The following is a 9,508-nucleotide window of genomic DNA, read 5'->3' on the forward strand; positions in this document are numbered from 1 at the left end:
CTTGAAAATAAATTTGCTTAATGGAAACATTGCAATTTGGGGAAAAAAAATCATCTTTCACTAAAAAATGTTGGCTCTGGGATGAAATTAGTTTATTTCGCCAAATGGCAACAAAAACACTCTTTTCAAATCATACGAGTCACATGATCAACAGCCCGATGTCGCTCCAGGCGAAACCCACGAAGAAGAAGACGACCGGAAGCAGCTGCATTACGGCGCTACGTGGATTTTAATGACGTATTCATGGGGGATTTTAATCGTGTTTCTTATTTAATGGAAACACTGCATTGTGTTTTTCCATATTAGTGGAAAACTGACCGCATTTTACGTACATTTGTAACAGAAACCAGCAGCCAAACTTCCTCCAGTCTGTTTGGGCTGAACTCGAACTGATCTGCTTAGAAGTTTGATAAAGTTCTGGTATTAACCAGGAATAGCCTTTCTGCCTTTAGGAAGGAGTTTCATGTGGCTTAAAATGAATCATCCATCAGACACTTTGTGTCCAAAAATACTTGGTTTTGGCAGAAACACCAGATTCGTCGTTCAGCCTTTTCAAACTGTAATCATAGCCGAGTTTGCAGGTTTTTATTGCTGAGGTCATAGAGGCTCAGAGAAACACCGAGAAGGTAAAAGACGATCATCATTTCTGTCTGTGGAGAGCTTCCAGCTGCAGAAACATGCGCCCTGCAGCTGCCGCAGCCCTTTAAACCAACACAGACGCAAGTTTCTGCAGAGCCAGGCCGGCCGGCCGGCTGACGTGGCGGCACTCGGCACGTGGAGCGAAGCGTGCCGAGAGATTTAAAGGGGAAGAACAATTTAACCGTCTCTCTGCTGCGTTTTAATGGTTTAACTTTCCTGCTGCGTTCCATGGAAATAATCTAATCAGATTATAGGAAAGAATCCAGAGTTCACGTCTCTCATTTCTTTTATGTCACTTTTGTCAGTGACTTTGAGCTGCTGCTCACATGGAACCGAAATGTCCAGAGAGGCAAAAAGTAAATATTTAAGGGCTAAAATGAATTCCATATATCTCAGAAACTTATTCTGGTTCGGGTTCCAGAATAAAGGTCTAGAAATCAACATTTCTATTACTGAGTAAGAGCAAATACATATGGCACACAGTGCAAAATAAAAATAATAAATTCTAATGGAATACATTATGTAATGTGGCTTTTCCTTGAAAGCATACAGTTGAAACCCAGAAGCTCTAGCAATCCACAGTACAGGTTCTGATCACTTACTGGACCAAATTTCATCCCAAATAATGAAGCATAGACATTTTTAATTTGATCTTAGTTGATCAAACTCCAGGCCAACATTCCAAATGTTGACATTTTGGCACCATGTGTGCAATTACAAATTTCTCTCTTTTTTAATTTTTTACCCCACAACTTATATCTTCCTATAAATATTCTTTGCAATTAATAACAGTGTTTTCTGAAACAATCTTAGAGTGAAATACTGATAAAAAGTACAGTCCTGGGCATCCAGCCTACAGGGCAGATTTTCTGCAGCCCATTGGTTGATTTGGGTGATTGACACATCCAACAGCCAATAGGATGAGGGGGATTACAAACTACCATAGCAACATCATTCACCAATCACAACGAGCGAAAATGCGTAAATGATCGGAAAGCTGCAGCTGCGCACTAAAGAGAAGGAAGTCCTTTGAGTTCATAGGCCGTATCCATGGAGACAGAAAAGTGGAAAATAGTGAGGAATCAAATCGGTGTGACAACAAGGACAATGAGTGGAAATATTTACTCTAACATGGATTATGATGATGACACAGCAAAGATAGGACTGAATGTATGTTTTTAGTTTCGTGAAATTAGCCATGAGATTAGCTCTGTGTGTTTTTGTCTTTGCTGCTGGTTCAGTGAGTTTTGCACAGATTCTGATTTTGGTGATTCTGGTACATCTGGTAGCAGATCTTGGGTTTTAATCTGATTGGTTAGTGTTTACCGGGGGCGAGTCGTTCTAATTAGCCTTTAGTTGTGTTGTTTTCTTAAAGCTGATTAGTGTTGCAGCTGAGTGTTGTTGAGGTAGAAAATATTGTTATCAGTTAGATGATATGCAATATGCCTATATTGGTTATTGTATAGCTGCAAGACCCAAAAATGGGGCCTTTTGTTCTTGGATGGAAACTAAGATGCAGAACTTCATCGTGTAACAAGCACAAACTTCAACAACTTCTGGGGGGTTTTATGCAAAAGTATAATTACGAAGTGGAAGGAAATTAATAGATGATTGTATTGTATCTTTGAGTTTTTCAAATTGTGATTTTGTTAGTTTGCACTTTTTGTTTACCAAAGTTTGAAAACTGTCAATTTAGTTACTTTTCCCATCCATGAATCTGTCGTTCTGGTTGAGAGTTTGGTTTTTATTTCAGTTTCATTTGTTGTTTTTGGTTGTTTTGTTTTGTTCTTTTGGATATTAAATTATCTGTCAGTTCCAGTTCATATTAGCTCATGTTAGCTGAAAATGGACTCAAATTAAGAGCATTAGTGTTTATCACACTAATTTCTGGGACAATTTATTGTTCAGCTACATTTGTTCAATAAATGAACTTAAATGAAGCAAAGATTGCCTGTGGTTTGTACACTGAAAGCTGCAGAGCCTTGAAGAGTCAAAGTCATGAGAACTTATTTCAAAATCTTTTAATTATTGCCAAAAAATGGTTGACAGATCTTTGAAATATTCAGATATTTTTAGCTTTAGTATAAAATATGGTCACTGACCCATCATGTTGTTGAACCACAACGTTATTTATTACTTTAAAACAAATTCATTTCCTCGACAATCAACATGGCTGACTGATTATTTTTAACTAAAGCTGAATATTTGAAACAAAAACAACCAGAAAAGTAAACAGAACATGAACTGAAAACCAGAAACAAACTCCTTTGTCACGACGGTTTAAACAATAATCGGCTGAACACCAGAACCTGCCACGATTCGGACAGATGGAGGGAAGTCCAGACCGAACCTTCGGTTGGATCGGACCGGATATTTCCAGAACCCAGAATGAAGAACCCGAGTCTGGCCTCGGAGAGGAAGCCGCTCTAGCAGAGAGCAGCAGAAGGAAACGAGACGCGATTCTCACTTCCTCATCTGGAAACATCTGCATGAAGCTCAGGGTCAGCCTGCAGTTATCGGCTGGAGCCTGTAGAGGGCGCCAGTGACAAGTTGGCAGAAATCCTCCCAAAGACTCGTAGAGACCCATAAAGACTCGTAGAGACACGTAAAGACACGCTGAGACACATAAAGAATTGTAGAAACTCGTAGAGACCCATAAAGACTCGTAGAGACACGTAAAGACTCATTGAGACACGTAAAGAATCGTAGAGACCCATAAAGACTCGTAGAGACACATAAAGACTCATAGAGACTCGTAAAGACTCGTAGAGACCCATAAAGACTCGTAGAGACACATAAAGACTCGTAGAGACCAATAAAGACTCATAGAGATCCGTAAAGACTCATAGAGACGCGTAAAGAATTGTAGAGACTCGTAGAGACCCATAAAGACTCGTAGAGGCCCGATAAGACTCGTAGAGACTCGTAAAGACCAGTAAAGACCCGTAGAGACTTGCACAGAGTAACGCTGAGGAACACTCTAGTCTGTGGTTGAGAACAGAAGAGGAACGGCCTGAAGTTGCGACCTGCAGTTTGTTTGTTTTCGCCGTGTCAGAACGAGGAAATAAACCAGGAGACGCCTCGGCTTCATCGTGTGAAACCATGGAGTCGGTTTGGCAACATTTCTCAGGAACGAACCAAAGACTTGTGCAACTTTGTTGCCAAAAGGTCAAATGTTTCTTCATCTTGCCCATTTATGCTCTCCAGGATTTTCAGGTTTTCCTCTTTTAATTAAAGAAGCTGTCAGACATCCACTGTTTAAATCCAATAACTTCAACAAATGTGAAGTTTGAAAGTTTGCACATCGGGATGGAAATGATAATAAAACGTCTGAAGGATGTAAAATTTGCCCAAAGTGAGGAAATTTAATCAGAACCTTAACAAACACTTCAAAACAGAAAGAAAACCAAATTCTTGGGTTTTATTTATTTGATGAAACCGGAGCAGACCGGTCCAGAAACTGTTGTCTTTCCCGCCGCGGTTCTGATAAGGTAATCTGACCAGAACACAAAACTGTAAAACCTGAACACCTGATTTATTTAATTTATTTCAATAATTTAAACTCAAAAGAAAACTTAATTTAACTTCCATTAAGTTTTCATTAAGTCCTGGGTCAGCGATCTGCTTGATGTGTGTATTCTCAGAACCAGAACCGGGACCAGGACCAGGATGGGGACCAGAGCTGGAGGTTTCTTCTTGTTAAAGGTTAGTTTTTCCTCTCCACTGTCGCCGTTTACTCATATGCAATCATACTGCAATCGGTTTCCTCAGATATTAAAGACATTTTAATGATTATATTTTATATTTTTATAAAAACCAGAACTTTAACGCATTAATTTAACATAATAATAGATTTTAACGCAATTAATCTGATTCTGTTTACAGTTGTGCGATTCTGGAACTGATTCTGATTGGTAGTTATTTGGTAATTTAAAAGTAAAAAGGTTTTTGAATTGAAAATGTTGCATATTTTGTCGATAATAGTTTTCAGTTAAAATGCGATTGATTGCAATGATGAATTGCTCCTGCAATGAAGGCGATTAAAAGGCTTTTGTTCTGCAGCTGTTCAGATGAACCAAATGATTCAGGTGTTTCATCCAAAGCTTCAAAAAACAAAACCTTGGAAATGATTCATGACAGGATCTCATCTCCAACTGCTGCCGGTTGGATGTCAGTTTCTAACTATTTTCAACCAAAGTGTGGCAGAAAAAGGAGAACGACTGCATGACAAACCAGAGCTGTGGTCGACAACAACTTATAGACAAACTAATCCCATCTGCAGAGAACAAAGAACCACAGTGAGTCACTGTGGATCGTTTCTGACACGACGGTGAGACTTTTTCAACTCATATCCAATATTTTCCGTTCTTCTCAACTTAAAATAAACCATCAGACAAAACCGAGTCACAATCAGGCGTCTAGAAGCGTCTGAACAGAGGAAGTCATCAGTTAGTCAGCAGAGGAAAATCTGGACTGGATCCAGATAGAAAGCGGAAGAACCCGGAGTCCATCAGAACCGCACAGAGAGCAGAAACACAAACACAAAACTTCAGCATATTTTACAATAAATCAAACTGCAAATTTACTAAATAATGGCAAAAAGATCAAAGGAAGCAGTTATACTGAATATAATATAATATAATATAATATAATATAATATAATATAATATAATAATTATTATATTGAGCTGTAAGACCCTAAAAATCGGTTTTATTCCAGAGAAACGTTCAAGTCAGGGATAATAAATAAAGTAGGAATTAATCAATATTTATTTTTAATAAGCAGCCATAACGCTCGTTTATTCCACACAGACGGATCAGTCAACAATGCAAAACTTTTCTCTGAATGTATAAAAACATAAAAATCATTTGAGATTCTGCTAAAGAAATAAATTGAGGAAGATTTTAACTTTTGTTGCTGCTTTCATGGTCCCAACCTAACTAACTAAACTATAAAACTAAATTATGAAACAAGCAATAAACATTACATTTTGTCACATGGTCCTGGTTACCATGACAACAGAAGAAAAGCAACACAATTATCACTCTGTATTGCACATAACATTTTGTTAGTATGTCTTAATTTAAAAAATAATATTTTTTTTAATTTATCCTGTAATGGTGGTCAGAGGCCGCAAAAAAATCTGACTAATGGCCACAAATGGCCCCCAGGCCCCATTTTGAACACCCTTGGTTTAAAGGTATGGAGTGAATTATGTTTTGGAGATACTGTCTGTTGGTGTGTGCGTGTGTGTGTGTGTGTGTGTGTGCGCTTAAATCCCAACGCTAACAACTGCAGCTGTTAGAGAAGCAGCTGGATCTGACAGCATCAAAATCCAGAAACAGGAAGTGATCAGATCAGAGGGACAGTTCATTCCACACACACGCACACACACCCACACCCACACTGCTGACAGAGAGGGAGGGTATGTGCTCCTTGACCTTTGACCTGCTCTGTCCACAGGGAGAAACTATGAATACAGGTCAGTCTCTTCCGAATTTCCGAAAGTCCGAATTTCTGAGTTTGTGGAGGGAAACTGGAACAAAACCAACAGCTAACAGTTAGCAACGAACTGAACACGTTAATTTATCTCGTTAATTACCCAGAATGCCCAGTGCAGGGCATTCTGGGTAAATACAACCAAAGCTAATGTGCTAGCCTAGCGCTAGCAGGAGAAATGGCTGCTGGTCTTTAGCCAAAGACTAAAGAGAAATCCTCCAACACTAAAATCTGACGCCTCATTAGTTGCACTTTCTCAACAATATAATTCTGCCTTCATATTTTCTGTCAACTTTTAGAGCTTTTGATTTTAAATCCACGTCTGGCTTTGGGGGCAGAAGGAGGAAGTGCTGCATTTTTCAAGTAATTTTTCGGGGTTTTCAAGTATTTATAATCAGATGCAGAAATAAAAACTGATTTTAGAAAAGGAGAAAAACAAAAAGCTTTAGTGAGGATTTTCTGTGACGGTTTGGGAATGCTGGGAATGTCACATCTCTGTTACTGGAGGCGAAGCTGCAGAGCCGCTAAAACTCACCTGTAGTCCTGTGAGTGAAGATAGGAATGGAGACAGATGATCACTCCTACAGAAAAATACCAGAGGGAGCCAAACTGAGCAGAAACATCTCATCTTATCTATTCAAACATTTCCAGTAAACCAGTCTGCCTCTGGTGGAAATACTGTCATTCCAGGATGGTGAAATTCTCAGACGCTTCAAAACTAATCATGATTCTCCTCTGGAGAATGTTGGAAATAATTATTTAGAGATGATTTAGGTTGAAAGATCATAAAAACATATCAGCTTCATAATAAAAGGAGCGCTTCCTGTTTTAATCGCAAGAATTTCCAAGGAAAATTCAGTAACATTTCATGGTGATTTCATGGTGATTCAGGACCTGAATCAGATGAATGTTTCCGGCTCAGATTAGTGATGCTGATGAGAATCCAGCTGTTGGATTCAGACATGATGCAGCAGAAAAGCATCTAAGCAGGAGTCAGCATGAAGCAAATATTTGTTTCTAGTGCGAATGTCTTCTGGGGAAAATGTCATGTTGGCAATGAAATAATCGAGTACTTTTGAACAAAATTCAATAATTATTAACTGAAAATCGGCTCCTCATCTTGCTGAAAAGTTTCTCGTAAGTTAGTTTATTATTCATTATTTCAAGTGCAGTAAGACATTTGCACTGTAAACTAAAAAATAATTGGTGAGTTTTTGCTTTTGCAATGTAGTGTTTTATTGTCATTGTTGAAATTCAATGGCGGTATCGTAGGAATAAACTGAAACACTGATCATTTTCATATCCTGTGACTGAGTGGCTGGAAGCTTTCAGTGATTTCTTAGATCTATAATTGGAACGAAGCATTTTCATACTAAAGAAAATGAATAAATAGAATTTTAAAAAATTGCAAATCCACCTCAGGAGCAGCGTGAATAAAGTTCATCCTCCTGCAGCTGACGTCACCAGACAGGCAGGAAGGTGCAATCAGACAGAAAGTCCTCTGACCTTCATCTGACCTCGGCCCGCTGGAAAACGTTCCTGATAACGTTCCCGTGAACCGCTGAGAGGCGGCTGGCGGGCTCCAGTAAAGATCTGCTGAATCTGTGACTCACTGCGAGCAAACACCAAATCAGAACCAGACTGCGAACACGGCAAAGCAGGGCAGAGGTCACCGCGGGGTCACCGCCGGGCGACACGCTGGGGGAGTCAGGGGTCACAGTCAGAGCCAGATGAGGGACCAGATTGAGTTTGGATCAGAGGAGATTCTACCGATTTATGATCACTCCCTTTACTGTAATTAATAAAAAGACTCTCTTTAAAAATCATCACATTAGAACTACAAACTAGGATAAAGTGCAGCCAAAACATCCAAACCTACTAGGGCGAAAACGATTAATCGTGATTAATCGTTTATAGAAATAATCGTCAAATAATTTAGTATACACTAAAACTCAAAACTGTCTCACATTTACACATGAAAGTAGAACATAATTCAACAGATTTACTTCACAGGTGGAGCGTTACAGCATTCAAGGTGATGCTCTATTTTAGATACGTGTATCTATAGATATATAACTGTTAGAACTTGCTCTGGGTTCATTTTAAATGGAATGGAAACAAATGGAAAAAAGGTCAAATAAAGTTAAAATGATTAATCAATTATTGAATTAATCATTAATTGGAGAATATAAATCAACACAGAGCAGAAATTCAGCCAAAACTGAACAAAAATATAAACATTTCATATTTAAAATACAAATATTCTTAATCTCTGGTTCAGTTTTACCTTCGCCTGGTTCACATTCTGCAAAATAATCTATAATCACCTCCAGTTATTAATCAGCTAATCAATAATAATCTCCTGATCAGCTCTACTCTGACTCAGCAGAAAGCCTGAGCTTTTCTCATGTTGAAGGATTTTTATCTGCAGATTCATCGTTTGCTACAAATGATCAAAGGAATGCTGATTTTAACTTTTGGACAATAAAATTTTTATTTGCATCTTTTTAATGTATTTCTAGTATTGAAAAAAACTTAATGAAAAATCTGCACAATGTGCAATTTTGTTTTATCCGATTGTCACAATAATCAATAGATTAATTAATAAGTAAAATAATTGTCAATTGCAGGCCCTAAAATCTTTAGTTTATTGTGGCTTATTTCTTCTTTTTTTTAGTTTAGTCTGCTCAACAAACTTTTTTATTTTAAAATCTGTTATCATTAAAGATTCAAAACATAAAATGGCTTCGTGCTGCAAATATCTTAGTCCAGAAATAGACAAAACTAAGAGCTTTAAGTCCAAAATTCCTTAATATTGATGAAAATTCAGATTATTTAACTGATAACACGGAACGTTCTTCTTTCCAGGGAAACTCGTTCCTTCCTCGCTGTCGGTTTTGAGCCGGTCAAGCAGGCCCGGTTCAGTGGAGGCCTGTGCGGTGAGTTTCAGTTTCACCCCAGAACCATTTAATTGTTTCCAGTTTGCCAGTACTCTCCCCGAACTGTGCCGGTCCAGTCAGTGTTGAGTGGTTCTGACTCTCACCACAGACAGAAGGTTTCCGCAGTAGCTGCCGTTTCATTCAGACCGCCATGTTGCTCCTTCGTGAGTCAGACAGCGGCAGCACGCAACAACTCCTGGACTGATGTCGCCATCTAGCGGCCGCTTCTCATCAAAACGCATTTTAGTTCCTTTACTGACGCAGTAACCATGGTGATTTCTCTGAAAAAAGTACTAGTTTTACAGGCAGATTATTTCATTTATAACATGGGGAAATTTTTTTTTATTATTAGTGAAATAAATCGTAGTGGAGCTAGAACCTTTTATTGATATTGAGAAATTACTGACAAACTCCTACAGCTTGGGGAAAA

Source organism: Xiphophorus hellerii, chromosome 20, assembly GCF_003331165.1.
Source record: "Xiphophorus hellerii strain 12219 chromosome 20, Xiphophorus_hellerii-4.1, whole genome shotgun sequence".
Taxonomy (NCBI): Eukaryota; Metazoa; Chordata; class Actinopteri; order Cyprinodontiformes; family Poeciliidae; genus Xiphophorus; species Xiphophorus hellerii.